Raw genomic sequence first — 22,217 nt, 5'->3', positions numbered from 1 at the left:
AACTCAACATTAATTTATACATTTATCTTCTCAGTCCGACGAAGACGAAGTATTGAAGTCAACTCTGTCCATACCCAATCTGATAATGACAATCGAATAGATACAATATCAGTATATAACTCAGTTCAAAACCTGTTCTGATTAATACTCAAATCAAAATATAATCTAATCAATGCCAATCGACATATGATACCACAATACCATCTCAACCAATATCGAGTCTGATCAATATCAAATTACGGATGTTTCGACGGCATAACCATACAGTCTCGATAACCCTGTCAATCCCAACATCATAGATATAATACCAGAACTCATAATCACTATCGATATAACTCATAATTTCAAAGATAATATAAATCGGATATCGATTCTTAATCAAATCGACTCCAAAATTCATAACAATTCCATAATCAGTCCGTTTCTTAATCTGACTTCGATTCTATGATGTCTAACATGTCAAGAACATCATATATGAATCCCATTCAATTCTGACAACATCATAATTTCAAAACATATCTAAACGTAGTAAAACTTACGTCCAGTTGTAGCCTACGTCGATAGGAACATAGTACTGAAGTCGGATTTTAAAATCAAACAGACGGTTCGCTCGTAATTCAATTTCAAAAATCACAGACGGAGTCTTTTTCCCGAAGCTTCTTCGGATAATTCAATGTAAATCTCGTCCATTTACATATATATATATATATATATATATATATACACATGCATGAATCAAGAAACGTGGCGACTCCTCAATCTGCATGTCTCGCGCATATGCGCGACTCCAAATGGCGCATATGCGCGAGACCTACTGGTCTCAATGCTCGGCTTCGTAACTACTGGCGCATATGCGCGCCTCAATCCGGCGCATATGCGCCAAAGCTTCTGTTTCAAACGTTGGCTACTGGACTGCTCGCGCATATGCGCGAGACCTACTGTCTCGGCATTTCACTAATCGCGCATATGCGCGCCTTCCGCCGCGCATGTGCGCCGAACTCTCTGGACGTTCCGCGCATGTGCGCGTATTCACCGCGCATGTGCGCCGAACTCTTCTTGCACAAAATGTCCAATCTTCTTTCGGCTCTCCCGGTCCGATCCGTTTCCTCCATAATCATCTCAATTAATCAATAAATCATTTCAGATTAATCTCGGATTACGGTAATTAAAATCTCGGGCCTTACATTTGGTTAAATATTGAAATAGTTATGATTTATTTGCTATATGCTGGTCATAGTAAAAGTAAATTTGTCCTCCTTTTGATATTTGCACAATTTGATCATCTTAATGAACTTTTTAGGAAATCATGTCTTCTGTAAAGTTGTAGATAATTTCTCAAGGATTCCAAACATGTTTGAGTCACCTCCATTTGAATTTTCTAGCTTGAGTTATCATTATTTTACCAACACGTAGAAAACCTGAAAATAAAACATATTTAGTAAGACAATTAAATATAAACAAATAATACTAAAATAACATAATTTTATAATTTTAATGAAACTTAAATTTTAAAATACAGGTTTTAACATATAATATATTATTAATTTTAAGTTTCATCACACCCCCACACTATCTTATTACTAGTCCTTAGTAATAAACTTTATCGAAAAATCACAACCTAGATTCTTTATTCCTTTTATATATTCAAATACAAACATATTTATTAAAAACAAAATCATATACCGATTTATATATATATATATATATTTTCGTTTAATATAATAATATATAATTAAATGTGTTTTTTTTTTATTCTTATTTTCACATAATATATAAAATAACAATATATATATATATATAATTTTTTTTTTAATAATATAGTCAAAAAGATAATTCACACCACCCACCATAACATGTATAATATCAAGAATATTATTGTAAAAGCCTCAACTCCATATATTCTTTCAGGTCAAAATATTTAAGAAATAGCTAGTTTTCACTCATGGAGTTGGAATGAATATTAACTCTCATTGTAAAAGCCTAAGTATTAAAGCAGACAATTAATTAAACTAATATTGAAAAAAAATAGGAAAATTTACAAAGAATAAAATCCCCATTTTTTTTCTTTTTTTTTTATTGTTTTTTTTTTTAAATAACGTGACTGCAAAACTTTACAATAACATAAAATTTTTTATCCAAACATTCTACCATAAATATATATATATATATATAAACATTTATATAACGGATACATCCGACTACCTTTGAAACTTATCTAGCACAAACAAATCTTTTTGTTTATTTGTTTTTTGTTTTTTTTTTTCTTTTTGAATACAATATTGATGTTTTTAGAACACATTGATAGTACATCAATCAAATCTAAAAAAATTACAATGAATAAAGTATTTTGCAGTCCGTTATATATTTACTTCTTTTTTTTCTTTTTTCAATAAATAATTTTTTTAGGGGAGTTATATTCTTGTAATTAACCATTTTTTAATAATCAATAAAAGTTTATTAATTGTTTTCTCATTTCTCACCACTCACTCACAAAAGATGTGTGAGTATATATTATACTTTTACAAAAGAATTCTTTCAATTATACATGTTAACAACCATACAAACCATATCTTTTAACTATATTCTCATAAAAGTTTTAGAATTATTTTATTTGAAAACACATACAATTATATATATATATATATGAACACATCTATTATATATTTTATATTAATTGATCAAAATATATATATAAATTGGTACATATGAAAAACTAATTTTTCTTTTAGTCTGTATTTTGAATATAATGAATATTAAAATCTAGTGTATTGTGATTTTCCAATAATTATTAACTAATGCGTCTCAGGTGCATTTTACTGACACCTTACTCGACATTGAACTAAAAATTATTATTATTATTACTATATATAAGTATATATTTTAATTTTTATATAAAAAAACTAAGAGAAGAAGAAGAAGAAAATATTCATACCTTAAAGAAAAACATTAAAACATACCGTTGAATCACAAGTTTAGCATCACATGAATTTTTTTTCTTACTTTTGGATGTTGGCCAATTAAGTTGAGATAAGGATAGATCTGGTTCATGACTAAATCCTTGCAGTAAATCAATAAGTTCACCTTCACTTGTAGCAGAAACTAACATCCTTCGCGAAGCTAATGAAATAAGTCCATGTTCCACAACATCATCAAGAAACGATAACAGTTTATCATAATAATTGTTAACATTTAACAAACCAATTGGCTTATTGTGGATATTTAATTGTGCCCAACAAACAATATGAAATATTTCTTCCAAAGTACCGAAACCTCCTGGCAAAGCAATGAAAGCATCTGAATGTTCAATCATTTGAGTAATTCGTTCATACATGTTGTCCACTTTCAATTCTTCTCCTATTGTTGGTACTGTAAGATTGGCTAAGGTAATCGGAATAATGCCTAAAACTTCACTTCCACCTGCATGCACAGCTTTTGCAACTTTTCCCTGAGGCCAACTTCACCACCACCATATACCAAATGAATCTTTTTTTTAGCAAGTGTTATTTCAAGATTTTCTGCTACTTCTTCATAAATTGAAACTTTTCCTGCACTCGATCCACAAAATACACAAATATTTTTGATTTTACTTACCGTGGACGTTGACATGTTGAGAAATATGTTTTTTGTAATGGTTAGATCACAGCATATGAATTTATAAGCGTAACATGCCAAAAGTCAATATTTGAACATGAAATTATTATTATTAAAAGAAAATAAAAATGACAAAATTAAAACAAATATATACAGCGTAGTTGTGATTGTGGCTCACATCTTCATCTGATTTTACGTTTAGTAACGGCTTCAACGCCTTCTATGAGTCGAGGATATGCTTCCCATCCAATTTTCTTATAAATTGGCAAACATGGTCTTTTAATGTCAGATTCTCAAGACGAAATTATGTATATATATTTACTTATCTAAATAGATATGCGTTACTACAGTAGGATCTTTGTAAGGCTGATTCCACCATCCATATTGATATTCCTCCTGTTGAAATTGCCACCATAGTTTAAGAAGTTCATTTTGCACGTACCCACTAGAATGCGTATCAAGAACCTCTAGAAAATTATCCAAAGGCTCTTTACTCAGACCATTCTTAATGAATAAAATTTTATCTTCTCTATTCATTGATGTCATTCCAACATTTTTGCATTTTTCCTTACAAGTCCACCTTGCACATTTATGACATCCACCTATACGTTTAGCTCTTCACTTTTTGGTATATGTGCTTTTACCAAATCCTGGCATATGTCTTATTTTTAATTCACTTGCTTCCCCAACCAATCAGACTTTTGCTTCAATTATCAAACGGACATCATTCGGTATGCCATATGACATCATCAACCTTAGCCGCTCACATCTAGCTTTATAAATTTTTTTCAACGCATTATCAGGTAAACAAGCAAAATATTTACGAAGATTCATAATACACGCATCCATATTATTATTATTATATATATTTAAATTATTTTGGGAAAACTGAAGAAACCGACTTAAACAGTCACGGAGTACTGTTATCCGCCACTTAACCGGGAAATGAACTAGAATCTGCAAAACAAAATGAAAATATCAAACAACTATTGTGGATCATATAAAGGCATAAACTCATTATTAAGAATTTCATTTTCTATAAAAGGCTTAAGTCTTTGCCCATTAACTTTAAACACGTCATTATTTTTAGGATTTTCAATATCAACAGCACCATGAGGATAAACAAATTTGACTATAAATGGTCCTGACCACCTCGATCTTAGTTTACCTGAAAATAAATGCAAACGAGAATTATAAAGCAAAACTTTTTGTCCAATTTCAAATGACTTTCTCATAATATTTTTATCATGAAAGGCTTTAGTTTTATCTTTATAAATCTTTGAATTTTCATATGCATCATTTCTTAATTCTTCAAGTTCATTTATTTGCAATTTTCTTAATTTAGATGCATCATCTAAATTAATATTAAATGCTTTAATTGCCCAATATGCTTTATTTTCAAGTTCAACCGGTAAATGACAATGCTTACCAAAAACTAACCTATATGGTGACATCCCTAATGATGTTTTAAATGCAGTTCTATATGCCCATAATGCATCAGTTAATCTTAAAGACCAATCTTTTCGATTTGGATTAACTATTTTTTCTAAAATTTGTTTTATTTCTCTATTTGCAAGTTCAACTTGACCATTACTTTGAGGATGATATGGGGTAGAAACTTTATGTGTAATGTCATATTTTCTTAACAAAGAAGAAAATGATTTATTTATAAAATGACTTCCCCCATCACTAATTATTGCTCTAGGTATTCCAAATCGGCTAAAAATATTTTCTTTTAAAAATTTTATAACAACTTTATGATCATTAGTTCTACATGCAATTGCTTCAATCCATTTTGAAACATAATCAACAGTGACTAAAATGTACGTATATTCAAAAGATAATGGAAATGGACCCATAAAATCTATCCCCCAACTATCAAATATTTCAATAATTATGATTGGATTTAAAGGCATCATGTTTCGTTTTGAAATTGATCCCATCTTCTGACAGTTTTCATAAGATTTGCAAAATAAATGCGTATCTTTGAATAAAGACGGCTAATAAAATCCACATTGTAAGATTTTTTTAGCTGTTTTATTGGATGAAAAATGACCTCCACCTGCTTCAGAATGACAAAATTTAATAACATTACTTACTTCATTGTCGGGTATGCGTCGTCGAAAAATTTGGTCAGGACAATACTTAAATAAGTAAGGATCATCCCAATAAAATTTTTTAACTTCTATCAAGAATTTATTCTTATCCTATGAATTCCAATGAGAAGGCATTTTATTTGTCACAAGAAAATTTACAATGTTAGCAAACCAGGGCATAATAGTAGCATAAAACAACTGATCATCTGGAAAATTTTCATTTATTGGTATTTCATTATGAGATGATTCAGTCATTATTCTAGATAAATGATCGGCTACAACATTTTCTTTTCCTTTTTTATCTTTAATTATAATATCAAATTCTTGTAACAATAAAATCCACCGTATTAATCTTGGCTTAGCATCTTGTTTATTCGATAAATATTTTATGGCGGAATGATCGGTGTAAACAATAGTACTAGAACCAATTAAATAAGATTGAAACTTATCTAATGCAAATACTACTGTTAGTTGAATAATTTATTTGGGCACTATTTAAGGTTCTACTAGCATAATAGATTGCATAAGGTTTTCCTTCTTTTCTTTGTCCTAACACAGCTCCTATAGCATAATCACTTGCATCACACATTAATTCAAATGGTAAAGACCAATCTGCAGGTTGTAAAATATGTGATGTAACTAAAAGATTAATAATTTTTTTAAAAACATTTTCACATTTTTGAGTCCATTCAAATTGTGTATCTTTTGTTAAAAGATTTGAAATTGGTTTAGATATTATGCTGAAGTTTTTTATAAACCTTCTATAAAATCCTGCATGACCCAAGAATGATCGAACTTCTTTGACCGTTTTTGGTGATGTTAAATTAGCAATAACATCAACTTTAGCTTTATCAACTTCAATTCCTTTTTCAGATATCATATGTCCTAAAACAATCCCAGATTTAACCATATAATGACATTTTTCCCAATTTAAAACAAGATTTTTTTCTTCACATCTTTTTAATACTTCTTCTAGATTTTTAAGACAATTTTCAAATGAGTTTCCAAAAACAGTTATATCATCCATAAAAACTTCTACATATTCTCCAATCATATCACTGAAAATACTTAACATGCATATTTGAAAAGTAGCCGGAGCATTACATAAACCAAATGGCATTCTTTTAAATGCAAAAGTTCCGAAAGGACAAGTAAAAGTAGTTTTTTCTTGATCTTCTAATGAAATAGGTATTTGATAATACCCCGAATACCCATCAAGAAAACAGTAATATGAATTTCCTGCTACTTTTTCTAGAATTTGATCTAAAAATGATAGTGGGAAATGATCTTTTCTAGTTACATCATTTAATTTTCTATAATCAATACACATACGCCAACTAGATGGAATCCTAGTTTGTAATAACTCTCCCTTTTCATTTTTTATAACAGTGATGCCGGACTTTTTAGGTACTACTTGTGTTGGACTTACCCATTTACTATCTGAAATTGGATAGATAATTCCAGCGTCTAATAGTTTTAATACTTCATTCTTAACAACTTCCTTCATATGTGGATTTAACCTTCTTTGTAGTTGTTGATATGTTTTACCATTTTCTTCCAAGTGAATTTTATGTGTACAAATTAAAGGATTCATACCTTTTATATCTTTCAAAGTCCATTCAATTGCATTTTTATATTTTTTAAGTAATTTAATCAAATCTTCTTCTTGATTCGGCAAAAGAGTGGAAGAAATTACAACAGTAAATGTTTTATTTTCACCAAGAAATACATATTTCAATTCTAATGGTAAAACTTTTAATTCAAGTTTTGTATTATCATCTTCTTTAAAATTATTTTTAGACTCAAAACTTTCTATTGAAAAAACTTCAGATTGTTGATTTAAATTTTCTTCTTGTATATTTTCTTCCACAATTGTTTCAATTTCATTATCATATTCATTTTCATTAATACTTGGTTGTTTACATAAATTGAACACATTAAGTTCTAGAGTCATATTTCCAAAAGACAATTTCATTATTCCATTTCGACAATTAATTAAAGCATTTGAAGTTGCTAGAAATGGTCGTCCCAATATTACTGGAATTTTATTATGTACTTCTATTGGTTGTGTATCCAAAACAATAAAATCTACAGGATATATGAATTTATCAACTTGAACCAACACATCTTCTACAATACCTATAGATATTTTGATTGACCTATCCGCCAGTAAGAGAGTAACAGAAGTGGGTTTTAATTCTCCTAAATTAAGTTTTTCATAAACTGAATAAGGAAGTAAATTCACACTTGCTCCCAAATCCAACAAAGCTTTTTTAATTTTATTTTCTCCAATAATACATGAAATTGTTGGACAACCAGGATCTTTATATTTTAAACTAGAATTATTTTGAAGAATAGAACTTACTTGTTCAGCCAAGAATGCTTTCTTCTTCACATGCAATTTTCTCTTTACAGTACATAAGTCTTTTAAAAATTTTGCATAAGAAGGTACTTGTTTAATAGCATCTAATAATGGAATATTTATCTTCACTTATTTAAAAACTTCATAGATATCAGAACCACTTTTTTGTTTTTTATGATTTGTTAATGCATGAGGAAATTGTGGAGGTTTATTTGACTTATTTACTATTTCAGATGATTTATCATTCACCATATTATTCTTAAAATTTAAGGTATCATCATTCTCAAAAGTATCAGGATTATCATCCTTACTCTTTGATTTTAAATGATCCTTGTTTTCATTACTATATGGATCATTAACTATTTTACCACTTCTAAGGGTAATAACAGATTTTATTTGATCAATTTTTTCATTTTTTAATTCTTGATTTTGATTTTTAGGATTAGGTTGAGGTTGAGATGGAAATTTTCCTTTTTCATGAATATTAAGTGCAGATGCAAATTTTGCAAGAGTTTCTTTCAAATCACTCATAGATTGACTGTTTTGAATATTGATAGACTCTTGCTTTTGGATAAATGCATGAATTACATCTTCAAAGTTTTTTCTTTGAGGTGTAACATAAGGAATATAACCTTGATGATTTTGGTTATTTTGAAAATATTGTTGTGACGGTTGTGTATTATTATCATTCCTCCAACTAAAATTAGGATGATTTTTTCATCCAGGATTATATGATTGTGAAAAAGGATCTAGTATTGATTTTTTATAATTGTTAACATAATTTGCTTGTTCATGGAGACATTCTTTAAATGAAGGTAATGTTGGACAATCTTTTGAAGCATGATCATGTGTATCACGTATATGACAAATAATTTCTTGAATACTTTTTAATTGACCACTCTTTTTCATTTCTAATGACTCAATTTTTCTTGCTAAAGATGCAAATTTAGCTTGAATATCTATATCATCTTTAAGATTATAGATACCACCCCCATTTGTTGAATTATTGTTTTTAGTTGTTGGTGGAACCCCTATTGTGCCTATATTATCCCAATTTGAGCATTTTCTGCTAATGAATCCAAATATTCCATAGCTTCATTTGGATTTTTATCTTCAAAAGTTCCATTACACATGAATTCTATCATTTGCCTATCTTTAGGTATTAGACCTTCATAAAAGTGAGAAACTATTCTCCATGTTTCAAAACCATGATGTGGGCATGTATTAAGTAATTCTTTAAATCTATCCCAACATTGATAAAACATTTCTCCTTGTTTTTGAGAAAAAGTTGTAATTTGTCTTTTAAAAGAGTTTGTTCTATGGGAAGGGAAAAACTTTTTGAGAAATTGTTGTTGCATTTCTTCCCATGATCTTATTGAACTTGATCTTAAATTTTGTAGCCATGTTTTAGCTTTATCTTTTAAAGAAAAAGGAAAAAGCTTTAATCGAACTATATCCATGCTACAATTTTGATCATTATAAGTGTTACAAACTTCCTCAAATTCTCTTAGATGCAAATATGGATTTTCAGAATCTAAGCCATGAAAATTTGGTAAAAGTTAATAATTTGAGGTTTGAAGTTGAAATTAGATGCATCAGGAGGAGAAACTAAACAAAATTGGGCACTAGTTCTAATAGGGTTCATATAGTGCCTAAGTGTTCTTAATTGATCATGTTTTTGATTATTATTATTATTATTATTATTATTATTATTATTATCATTATTATTATTATTATTATTATCTTGATTATTTGAATTATCATCCATGTTTAAATTATTTTCAGATACTCGAATAAGTCTACCACTTTTTTTCGACTCCAAATACACATCCAAAAAAAACAACACAATACTTATAAATTAACAAATATAAACTTAATTTATACTTCCCCGGCAACGGCGTCAAAAACTTGCTAATACTTAAATAATAATTCACACAAGTGTAGGTTGTCTGCAAGTAATATATTTCGTAAGTACGAGATCGATCCTCAGAGAGGTTATTTTGAGTTTAAATTTATTAATTTATAGATTACCAAATGCAAGAATGAAGTTTACAAATTATAAATTTTGTCGAGGCTTGAGGATTTATTCTTGGATTACGTAATATTGTTTAACTAAAAGTAAAACAAAAGAAACCACCACTAAATAATGGTTCCAAGAAAATTAAACACACACATAATATAATATAGTTCCCACTATAGAAAATACCGAATTAACCGATATTTTATATATGGTACCTATGATTATAATTATAACTATATAAATAAATAATTGCATAAAGTAAATGTTAAATTAAATCATTATATTTCATTTAGAACAACCGGCAGAGCCATGCTATTGTCTAAATGAAATATATTGATTTAATAAGTTAGTTGCGGTAAAGTAAAAGTTAGTTGCGATAAAGTAAATGTTAGTTGCGAAAAAGTAAATGTTAGTTGCGAGAAAGTAAAAGTTAAATGCGAAAAATAAAAGTTAGTTGCGATAAAGTAAATGTTAGATTGTTAGATGTTAGTATTAAATCATAATATTTCATTTAGAACAACCGGCAGAGCCACACTATCGTGTAGATGAAATATTATGATATTATTATATAAATATATATATATATATATAATAATAAGTGATGAAATATTTATTGTATCAAAATTAAACAACAAATCAAGATAACCACTTTAATGGTATCAAGCATTTGATGTAAATTGATAACAACAAATAATTCATTTTTATACCTACAATAAAAATAAGTTAGCTAAATGAAAAGAAATAAAGAAAGAATATACAAAATATAAACAATCTTACTTCACCAAGAATGCATCCTCTTCACCTTGACATAATAGATTTAGCTTGCCATAAGCTTACTTTTGATCAACACTAAAATATCACTCATAGTTGAGAACATGAAAGAAAATATATTGGAACTTAGAACTTTGATACACACTCGCACTATATTTTACAATGAGATAGAATGATTCTCAAGCTAGCACAAGGCCTCTATTTATAGGCCAAATGAGAGAAAGGGTCAAAATTTTTATTAATGCCATGTAGTTGCAATAGTATTCTTTGTCTCCTCCAAGTTCAATTCCATGTCCCTTCTTTCAATGCTTTGTTCAACAACTTTAATCACCGAATTTGACTCTGCTCAAAACGGCAAACATGTGGGGAATTGTCTGTAGATGAATTTGGCCACTTGGTTCACCTCATTTGGTTAAATATTGAAATAGTTATGATTTTTTTACTATATGATGATCATAGTAAAAGTAAATTTGTCCTCCTTTTGATATTTACACAATTTGATCATCTTAATGAACCTTTTAGGCTATCATGTCTTTTGCAAAGTTGTAGATAATTTCTCAAGGATTCCAAACATGTTTGAGTCACCTCCATTTGAATTTTCTAGCTTGAGTTATCATTATTTTACCAACACATAGAAAACTTGAAAATAAAACATATTTAGTAAGACAATTAAATATAAACAAACAATACTAAAATAACATAATTTTATAATTTTAATGAAACTTAATTTTTAAAATACAGGTTTTAACATATAATAAATTATTAATTTTAAATTTCATCACCCGTCGAGCCAAGTGTTGGCCGAGGGTTCATGTTTAAACTCTATATATGAACAGTCTTTATTTTCATAATATTTGAAATTATTATTTTGGCATTTCGTTATCTGTATACCCATGCTAGTTGCATAGATAATGTCCTTGAATATACAAATAGTAGAAAGAATATGAGATGCTCATATGATGAGTATCATGAAACTCATATTTGGAATACTATATATTCTAAATAGTTCCTAGTCGATTCAGCTGCCGCTAAGAAGGATATAGGCCGCTCGAGTTCGAGACTAGTATCTGCGATGTGAGTACCATGTTTCATTGGTAGGGGACATTGTGATGTCCGAGCATGCAGATAGGTGCTCCTTGTAGAGTGCACTGAACAACCCTCCATAAAGGACTTTTCAAGTGGTTCTCACTTATCGAGTGGAAACGTCCTAGTTTATGTTTGTACACCATTAGTCCTTATGACCCGGGACAAAATTGAGACTCTATGTGCTAGCACTACACTTTGACTTGTTCACCGACTCTCAAGGGGTCATCAGGTGGCAAGGTTGGGTGTTCTGTCGAAACATATAGGAGTCGATGCATTGTAGTCGGAGATTCACCGCTTACCTTCGGGTATGGATACCTATGTGATATCATGTGTATGTAGTTTGAAATCTCTGATCAGAGTATGGTGGTAATTATGAAAAGGGTTTCATAGATTACACCATCGATGCAACTACAACATGACACATAGTATCGATTCATTGACAGCTCTCGATATACCAATGGTTGTCGAATCGGTCGGGATATATGAGTTGAATGGACCGTACTGTACGCTAATTATAATTGAATGGTTCTTGCAGGCACTATCATTTGATACCTAGGGAATCATGTAAGCGATGCTGCTAGGCGTTTAACATGATTGGTTGGGTACTATCAGACTTGAGTTCTGACTTTCTTGTTATCAAGGAGTTGATAATTAAGAGTGGAGCAATTGGGGTATGCTCGTATAAGGACATGTTTAGTCCGAATCACATGGAGATGTGAACCCACGGCTAGTTGTATCTGTAGAACCCGTAACTTAGACTACGTATAAACCATGCATAATTCTAGTATTTTAAATTAAAATGATTTTATTGCATGAGTATTTAAATTTAATTATTTTATGCAGTGGTTTAATTTTTATCATTTCAGTTATTTTCAGTGAGGCCGGACTGCAGTTGGAGTTTTGAGATAGAATTTAAGATTCAGAAATCAGTTCCGGAATTTATTTTAGCTAGCAAGTAAGTTCATTTAAGTTAAAAAGGAGGTTTGAGGATTTAATTTATTTACTTGAGGTGAGTAGGAAATAAGTTCACTTAAGTTCCCATAATTAAAGGATTAATTCACTAAATTAATTAAAGGATTAGTGAGGCTTTTAAGGGTTATAAATTTACTAGTTAGAAAAGAATTCCCCTCCATTTATTTGTGAGAATTTTGGCCCTAGTGGATTGTGTATTGCCATGCCAACTCATCACCCTTTTGACCCATTCTTTTTGGTGTTAACATGCTAATCTTTCTTTTATGATTAGTCCACCTTAATTAATTAATTATTGAGCATTATCCTAGTCTAGAAAGCTTAAGATTTCGGCCCCCACCTTCTAGAGCCATCCATCAACTCATTTGATATCAAACAACAATTCAAAATTCAAAATGAGGGAGACTTGGTCTTGAGTTGCCCCTTATATTTTGCACCCACTTCCCTCACTCCCCTAACCATCTTCCCCTCTCCCTAAGCTCGAAATTCAGAGTCATTTTACAGGCAAAAATCGTGAGGTGCTAAGGGAAAACAAGAGAGAAAAATTCAGAATCAAGCTAAGTAGCAAAGCACTCCACCTCCTCCGCGTCAGATCGTCTCTTCTTTTCGTTTTTCTTTCAAACGAAACCAGGCATGCATATATTCTTCCTTGACTCTTCAATCAAGTCATACTATCATATTTTTATGTTTCATGATCCCCCTTTCATGTAAAAACCGAAATACATCAGCATTTTCAGAAAAGAACAACATGCAGAATTTCGGCCCCTTTCTTTTCAAGCTTCACGGTTTTCTTTGATGTTGTGGTTTCAGGTATTGGTTCGGTTCCAGGCTCCCAAGCCAACATCTAGACATGTTCTAGGATGGATTAGGATCACTTTAGTCCATTGTTTCAGCCCCCATGCTTGCTGGAAATTCGAAAATGACAGCAACTCCATTTGTGTCCATTTGTGTTCGAAAATCTGATGTTGCGGTCATAAGGGAATAGATCGGATCTTGGCTGCCCTAGGGGCCTATAGCCATGATTAGATCACTTCCCTAACATTTCTAAGACGTGACTAAGTCGCCCTTTTGGTTGCTTGGTCCATGGTTAATCGGTTTTTAAATCAAACGCAAGAACAGCCCCTCCCCTTCTCGGCCCCTTTGATTTTGACAGCATGTGTTGGTTCGAGTATGGTGGAATGGTGTGGATCTTGGTTGGCCTATGGCCCTTAGCCATGGTTCATACCATACCCCTAGATGTCTAGGTCGTGCCATGGTCAATCAAATGGCCATTGGAACGACACGAGACAGCAAGCAAAGCTAAACACCACACGCGCATGCAAAGGTGCTCTCGGGTGAATCTTTTCGATTGTTGCTGGAATATTCCGAATTGTGGCTGGTTAAAAGCCCTTAGCCATGGTTCGAATCATTCCTTGGGATGTTGGTAAGAGGTTTTGGTCTGTGGTTCAAGCCCCAATGGCCATTAGCCTCGCAAACGATGCAAACAAACCAAGCACAGCTGCTGTATTTTTGGACAGCAACTTGCTGTGACGGTTCAGTGGCTCGTTCGAGTTCTCGGTCGGCTTTTAGCCTATGTCCTTGGACTGAACAGTTTATCATTGAGTTAGGAAGGTCATGTTTTCTACCGTTTGTCATTCGGTTCATTTTTGAGGTCGTACGAGAATTTACGGTGCGATGTGCCAAATTGACTCTCGAAAGAGCGTTTCTTGTTTTGGCCTCCATTCACCTAGATTTCGGCCCTCACCATTTTAGGAGCATTATTTTATCATTTTAGGCGTATTTTAATCATGACTACATGACGGTTCAGTGTTGGTTCGGGTTGGTTCGGAGTCATGATTAAATACGAAGTTGGTAGGGGTAATTGTCACATTTTAGAATGTTATTGCATAGTTTGGTCCCATAAATCTATTGCATATTTTTCATGACATATTTAGGTTGCAGCGAGCTTGGGAGCGACACAATCCAAGAAGTAAATTATTTCAGGATATTTAATTGTGCCTTTTAATTATATTACGTGCATAAAATATAAAATGTTCATTTTTGAGATTATGCGATATTGCTTGTGGCCATTACACTATCATGGGATTATTGCTAAATCCGGTCGCCAGTTACCGGTCAGTTGAGTTTGTTTCACCCAGTATACTGTGGCTACAGTCTGATCAGACGTTTTACTATTTTATCCGGTCGCCAGTTACCGGTCATGGGAGCATTTTATTATCCGGTCGCCAGTTACCGTTCAGTTTCAGTGCAGGGGCCACTTGCGTATACCATAATCTCACCAGGAAAATTATTACAGGCTATTTCAGTACAGGGCTCCAAGGAGCAAACATTTTTACCATGATATTTTCAGTTCAGTTATGCACGTATTTTAATTAATCATGACACGACCCTTTTACGATATGCCTTATGACACGACATTTTTATTCCATGAAATTTTACTATAGTATTTACTCGTTATTTACGATATATGCATGTTGAGTCTTTAGACTCACTAGACTTGATTGTTGTAGGTTCTGATGATGCCGGGGCCGAGGGCGGGGACCAGTGAGCAGGCTCGAGTTGGCAGTAGTAGGACTCGAGGACCTCAGTTCAGCATTTATTTTTAATTGATGGCTCAAACGTTTTAATTATTGTTGGAAAAACTTTTTACTGTTATTTCAAAAATGTTAATTCTTCCGTCGCCACATTGAACATCAAACTTTACTTATAAGTTCATTTATGAAGGAGGCAATTTTAATTATTTAAAAAGAAAAATTTTAAATTTTCCGCAAATTTTCAAGAAAGGATTTTAGCCATGTTACAGATGGTATCAGAGCGGTGGTTCTGTATAGGGTTGTACTACTACTGACCAAGAGAAGCTCACGAAGTCACGTCTTCGGTCTGTAAGTTTATATTTACGCATTTTCTTTAAAGCATGAATTATTTTCTTAACGGCATGATTTCATGAAGCATTGTATGTCCAGATTCATTTTATTTGTTCAGTATTTAAATTTAAATAAATTATGGAATTATGCATGTTAGTTACGTATGGGTTATGTATGGAACAGTATGCCCCCTAGACGCACCCTTGAGCGCCCTACTGGGGAGGAGCCTCGCCGAGAGGAGAGAGAGGAGCCGAGGCAGGAGAGAGACTTACCACCTCCACCTCCACCGGACTTGAATGCCCAGATGTTAGCTGGGATGACTCAGTTCTTCGCACAATTTGCGGGGAACAGTGCTGTGGCGACCAGGCCGGCAGGGCCCGAGGCTGTCTACGAAAGATTCATGAAGATGCGTCTGAAAGAGTTTTCTGGGACGTCTGACCCCATGATTGCCGAGGGCTGGATCAAGTCCCTCGAGGTTATTTTTGATTTCATGGAGCTTGGCGATGCGGATCGAGTTCGTTGTGCCTCTTATCTTTTCGGAGGAGACGCCCGCTTATGGTGGGAAGGAGCTTCAGTACCCCTTGACTTGGCTACCCTGACTTGGGCACGTTTCAGGGAGGTGTTCTACTCCAAATACTTTGCTGAGGAAGTGCGCACCAGGTTGACCAATGAGTTTATGAGCTTGAGGCAAGGAGATATGACTGTTACGGAGTTCATCCGTAAGTTCGAGAGGGGTTGTCATTTTGTACCCCTGATCGCAAACGATGCTAGAGCCTAGATGATGCATTTTCTGGTGGGTCTACGGCCGATCTTGCTCTGTGATGTTAGGGTGTCTGACCCTACTTCTTATGAGGTCGCTGTCTCCAAAGCCCTAGCCGCAGAGCAGGATCAGCGTGATATCGAGAGAGATCGCTTGGGAAAGCGACCAGCCCAGGTACCGCACCGCCCTCCTCCTCAGCAGCATCAGCAGCAGAACAAGAGGCATTTTCACGAACCGCCTAGAAACAGAGGCCAGCAGTAGCGGGGATGCCCAGCCCTGAGGGCTCCTGAGCGCCCAGTCTGTCCTAAGTGTTCACGTCTCCATCCTGGAGCATGTTTGTACGGCTCAGGAAAGTGTTATAGGTGTGGTAGTCCAGACCACTTATTTCTGCAGTGCCCTCAAAGGAACCTGCCTACCCAGGGCAGAGTGTTTGCTCTCCATGCGACGGAGACGAACCCCGATACTATGCTGATGACAGGTACCTTAAGCTTTGAGTCTGCATTTGGAACTTAATGTTTTGGGTTAATATTTTGAACATAGAATTGCGTTAGGATTGCATGCTCTACTTTGTAATATTTTTGAAATTTAAGTTAGAAGAACTTCAACCTTTTCATGTCTATAAGTTTAGTCTTTGTAACTATTGGGTTCAACTTAGAGTTCCGATCTTTCAGGGAGAATTTTTATATCCGGTTTCGCTACGAAGGCCTTGATAGATTCAGGGGCCACTCACTCATTTATTTCAGAGGTCTTTGCTAATTTCCTCAAAGTTAAGACCATTGGGCTAGATATAGCCTATTCCGTAGTACTGCCGTCTGGCGAGGAGATGGCAGCCACCAGTGTGATCCGAGACACAGATCTTGAGCTCCATGGCAACCTTGTTTATGCGGATCTGATCGTACTGCCGATGCCAGAGTTTGACATTATACTAGGGATGGATTGGCTACTACGGAACAGAGTTTTGATTGACTTCCAGCGGAGATCTGTTCTAGTCCGACCGCCTGGAATGACGCATTTCTTATTTGAGCCAGACAGGTACTTTCCTCTACCACGTATTATTCCATATGTTCTGGCTAGGAAGCTCATGCATAGAGGGTGTCGGGCGTTTCTAGCAACCTTTGTATCTGTCCCCGAGGCGCCCAGTCAGTCAGCCTCAGATGTTCCGATTGTTAGAGACTTCTTAGACGTTTTTCCTAAGGATGTCTCTGGTATGCCACCTGAGAGAGAGGTGGAGTTTTCCATCGAGCTTATGCCAGGACCGGCTCCGATCTCAAAAGCACCGTACCGACTTGCACCGACAGAGATGGCAGAGCTTAAGAAGCAGATTCAGGAACTTCTTGACAAGGAGTTTATTCGCCCTAGTTTCTCACCTTGGGGCGCGCCAGTCTTGTTTGTTAAGAAGAAAGATGGCACGATGAGGCTTTGTATTGACTATCGGGAGTTGAACAGGGTTACAGTGAAGAATAAATACCCACTTCCGAGGATTGAGGATCTGTTTGACCAGTTGCAGGGAGCTTCGATTTTCTCTAAGATAGATCTGCGTTCCGGTTATCACCAGTTGAAGGTGAGAGATGCTGATGTTTCAAAGACAGCTTTCAGGACTCGTTATTGTCACTACGAGTTTCTTGTGATGCCGTTCATTTTGACGAATGCGCCAGCGATCTTCATGGATCTCATGAATCGCGTATTTCAGCCATACCTCGACCAGTTTGTGATAGTATTCATAGATGACATTCTCGTCTACTCCAAGAATCGGGAGGATCACAGCAGGCATCTGGCCACAATGTTGCAGACATTGCAAAAGCACAAATTATTCGCAAAGTTCAGTAAATGCGAATTCTGGTTAGAGAAGGTGGCGTTCTTAGGCCACATTGTATCCAGCAGTGGTATTGAGGTAGACCCAGCGAAAGTTGCAGCAGTCAGAGATTGGGTTGTGCCGCAAAATGCATCAGAGATCCGCAGTTTTCTTGGCTTAGCAGGATATTATCGGAAGTTCATTAAGGGATTCTCTTCGATTGCAGTTCCACTCACAGCACTGACCAAGAAGAATGTGAAATTTGTTTGGAGCGAGGAGTGTCAGAAGAGCTTCGATACTTTGAAGCAAGCTCTTATCTCAGCACCAGTTTTGGCCGTGCCGTCAGGGTCCGGTGAGTTTGTTCTGTATACCGATGCTTCGAAGCTCAGTCTTGGCGCAGTATTGATGCAGCATGGGAAGGTGATAGCTTATGCTTCTAGACAGTTGAAGACTCATGAGAAGAACTACCCTACCCATGATCTAGAGTTGGCCGCAGCAGTTTTTGCCTTGAAGATTTGGAGGCATTATCTGTATGGAGAGAAGTGCCAGATATTTACCGACCACAAGAGCCTCAAGTATTTCTTTACGCAGAAGGAGCTGAACATGCGTCAGAGGCGTTGGTTGGAGCTTGTGAAGGATTATGACTGTGACATTAGCTACCACCCGGGTAAAGCTAATGTAGTTGCGGATGCATTGAGCAGAAAAGTCGCAGTGATGGCTCATTTGACAGTGTCAAGACCTCTTTAGATTGAGATGCAGAGGTTTGATCTTGAGACTTATCCTCAAGGTAGAGTTCCCCGTCTATCTACCTTGACCATTCAGTCTTCTCTTCTAGACCGTATTCGCAGTGGTCAGTCAATAGATGAGCAGTTAGCAAAGTGGAAGCAGAGGGATGAGGCCAAGGGCAGTGTCTTGTATTCACTCAGTGATGGTATTGTGAGATACCGAGACAGGATATGGGTTCCTAGCAGTGATTCTATCCGAGCAGATATCTTATCAGAAGCCCATACGTCGCCGTACTCTATTCATCCAGGGAGTACGAAGATGTACAAGGATCTGCAGCTATTGTATTGGTGGCCAGGGATAAAGAATGATATCAGGCGATTTGTGTCCGAGTGTCTGACTTGTCAATTAGTGAAAGCGGAGCATCAGAGACCAGCAGGTTTGCTCAAGCCTCTCCCTATTCCCGAGTGGAAGTGGGAGAATGTTACCATGGACTTTGTGACCGGATTGCCGAGGTCAGCCAGAGGATCGAATGCTATCTGGGTGATTGTAGATCGTCTTACCAAGTCAGCGCACTTCTTGTCTATTAAGATGACTTTCACCATGGTTCAGTATGCAGAGCTGTATATCCGAGAGATAGTCCGACTCCATGGTATTCCAGTTTCTATCGTATCTGACAGAGATCCTAGATTCACTTCCTCATTTTGGAAGAGTTTGCATTCGACTATGGGTACGAAGTTGCTGTTTAGCACAGCTTTCCATCCGCAGACAGATGGGCAGTCAGAGCGAGTCATTCAGATTTTAGAGGATCTTCTCCGTGCTTGCATCATTGATTTCTCAGGGAGTTGGGAGTCGAACTTGCCATTGGTTGAGTTCACCTACAACAATAGCTTCCAGTCTTCCATTGGTATGGCTCCGTATGAAGCACTATATGGCCGCAAGTGTAGATCTCCTGTTCATTGGGATGAAGTAGGAGAGAGAGCAGAGTTGGGTCCAGATATTATTCAGCAGACTGTTGATGTAGTAGCCCGGATCCGTGACAGAATGAGGACTGCTCTGAGTCGACAGAAGAGTTATGCCGATCAGCGGAGGAGAGATTTAGAGTTTGCTGTCGGCGACCATGTCTTTGTGAAGGTGACACCTATGAAGGGTGTCATGAGATTTGGCAAGAAAGGGAAGCTCAGTCCGAGATTCATTGGACCATTTGAGATCCTCGACAGAGTTGGTACGCTAGCTTATCGTGTGGCTCTTCCGCCAAATCTGGCCGGAGTGCACAATGTGTTCCACGTCTCCATGCTGAGGAAGTACATGGCGAACCCTTCGCATGTCCTGAACTTTGAGCCGTTGCAGCTTACTCCGAACCTATCTTATGAGGAGAGGCCAGTGAAGATCCTAGACAGACAGGAGAAGAAGCTTCGGAACAAGCTAGTTAAGCGAGTCAAAGTCCGATGGCTCAACCATTCAGAGGAGGAAGCTACATGGGAGTCTGAGTCGGAGATGAGAGATCGTTACCCCCGAGTTATTCGGTGAGTTTTAATTTCGAGGACGAAATTTCTTTTAAAGGGGGAAGGATTGTAGAACCCGTAACTTAAACTACGTATATACCATGCATAATTCTAGTATTTTAAAATTAAAATGATTTGATTGCATGAGTATTTAAATTTAATTATTTTATGCAGTGGTTTAATTTTTATCATTTCAGTTATTTTCAATGAGGCCGGACTGGAGTTGGAGTTTTGAGATAGAATTTAAGATTCAAAAATCAGTTCCGGAATTTATTTTAGCTAGCAAGTAAGTTCATTTAAGTTAAAAAGGAGGTTTGAGAATTTAATTTATTTACTTGAGGTGAGTAGGAAATAAGTTCACTTAAGTTCCAATAATTAAAGGATTAATTCACTAAATTAATTAAAGGATTAGTGAGGCTTTTAAGGGTTATAAATTTACTAGTTAGAAAAGAATTCCCCTCCATTTATTTGTGAGAATTTTGGCCCTGGTGGATTGTGTATTGCCATGCCAACTCATCACCCTTTTGACCCATTCTTTTTGGTGTTAACATGCTAATCTTTCTTTTATGATTATTCCACCTTAATTAATTAATTATTGAGCATTATCCTAGTCTAGAAAGCTTAAGATTTCGGCCCCCACCTTCTAGAGCCATCCATCAACTCATTTGATATCAAACAACAATTCAAAATTCAAAATGAGGGAGACTTGGTCTTGAGTTGCCCCTTATATTTTGCACCCACTTCCCTCACTCCCCTAACCATCTTCCCCTCTCCCTAAGCTCGAAATTCAGAGTCATTTTAGAGGCAAAAATCGTGAGATGCTAAGGGAAAACAAGAGAGAAAAATTCAGAATCAAGCTAAGTAGCAAAGCGCTCCACCTCCTCCGCGCCGGATCGTCTCTTCTTTTCGTTTTTCTTTCAAACGAAACCAGGAATGCACATATTCTTCCTTGACTCTTCAATCAAGTCATACTATCATATTTTATGTTTCATGATCCCCCTTTCATGTAAAAACCGAAATACATCAGCATTTTAAAAAAAGAACAACATGCAGAATTTCGGCCCCTTTCTTTTCAAGCTTCACGGTTTTTCTTTGATGTTGTGGTTTCAGGTATTGGTTCGGTTCCAGGCTCCCAAGGCAACATCTAGACATGTTCTAGGATGGATTAGGATCACTTTAGTCCATTTTTTCAGCCCCCATGCTTGCTGGAAATTCGAAAATGACAGCAACTCCATTTGTGTCCATTTGTGTTCGAAATCTGATGTTGCGGTCAAAGGGAATAGATCGGATCTTGGCTGCCCTAGGGGCCTATAGCCATGATTAGATCACTTCCCGAGCATTTCTAAGACGTGACTAAGTCGCCCTTTTGGTGGCCTTGTCCATGGTTAATCGGTTTTTAAATCAAACGCAAGAACAGCCCTCCCCTTCTCGGCCCCTTTGATTTTGACAGCATGTGTTGGTTCGAGTATGGTGGAATGGTGTGGATCTTGGTTGGCCTATGGCCTTAGCCACGGTTCATACCATACCCCTAGATGTCTAGGTCGTGCCATGGTCAATCAAATGGCCACTGGAAACGACACGAGACAGCAAGCAAAGCTAAACACCACACGCGGATGCAAAGGTGCTCCTCGGGTTGAATCTTTCGATTGTTGCTGGAATATTCCGAATTGTGGCTGGT

At 35.5% G+C, this 22,217-nt stretch overlaps 1 non-coding gene and 1 pseudogene across 1 annotated transcript; one reads left to right on the top strand and one right to left on the bottom strand.

Annotated features, from left to right (window-relative positions):
• Positions 1 to 1,967: 1,967 nt before the first annotated feature.
• The window catches only part of LOC142525923 (uncharacterized), a 23,375-nt pseudogene continuing 3,125 nt past the window's right edge, over positions 1,968 to 22,217 (bottom strand).
• Positions 9,253 to 9,363, top strand: LOC142528143 (small nucleolar RNA R71). The gene has a single exon (XR_012815625.1). It is a non-coding gene; the product is annotated as a small nucleolar RNA R71 (small nucleolar RNA).

The sequence above is a fragment of the Primulina tabacum genome, chromosome 15 (genome assembly GCF_025594145.1).
Source record: "Primulina tabacum isolate GXHZ01 chromosome 15, ASM2559414v2, whole genome shotgun sequence".
Taxonomy (NCBI): Eukaryota; Viridiplantae; Streptophyta; class Magnoliopsida; order Lamiales; family Gesneriaceae; genus Primulina; species Primulina tabacum.
This window is presented reverse-complemented; position numbering and strand designations above follow the sequence as displayed.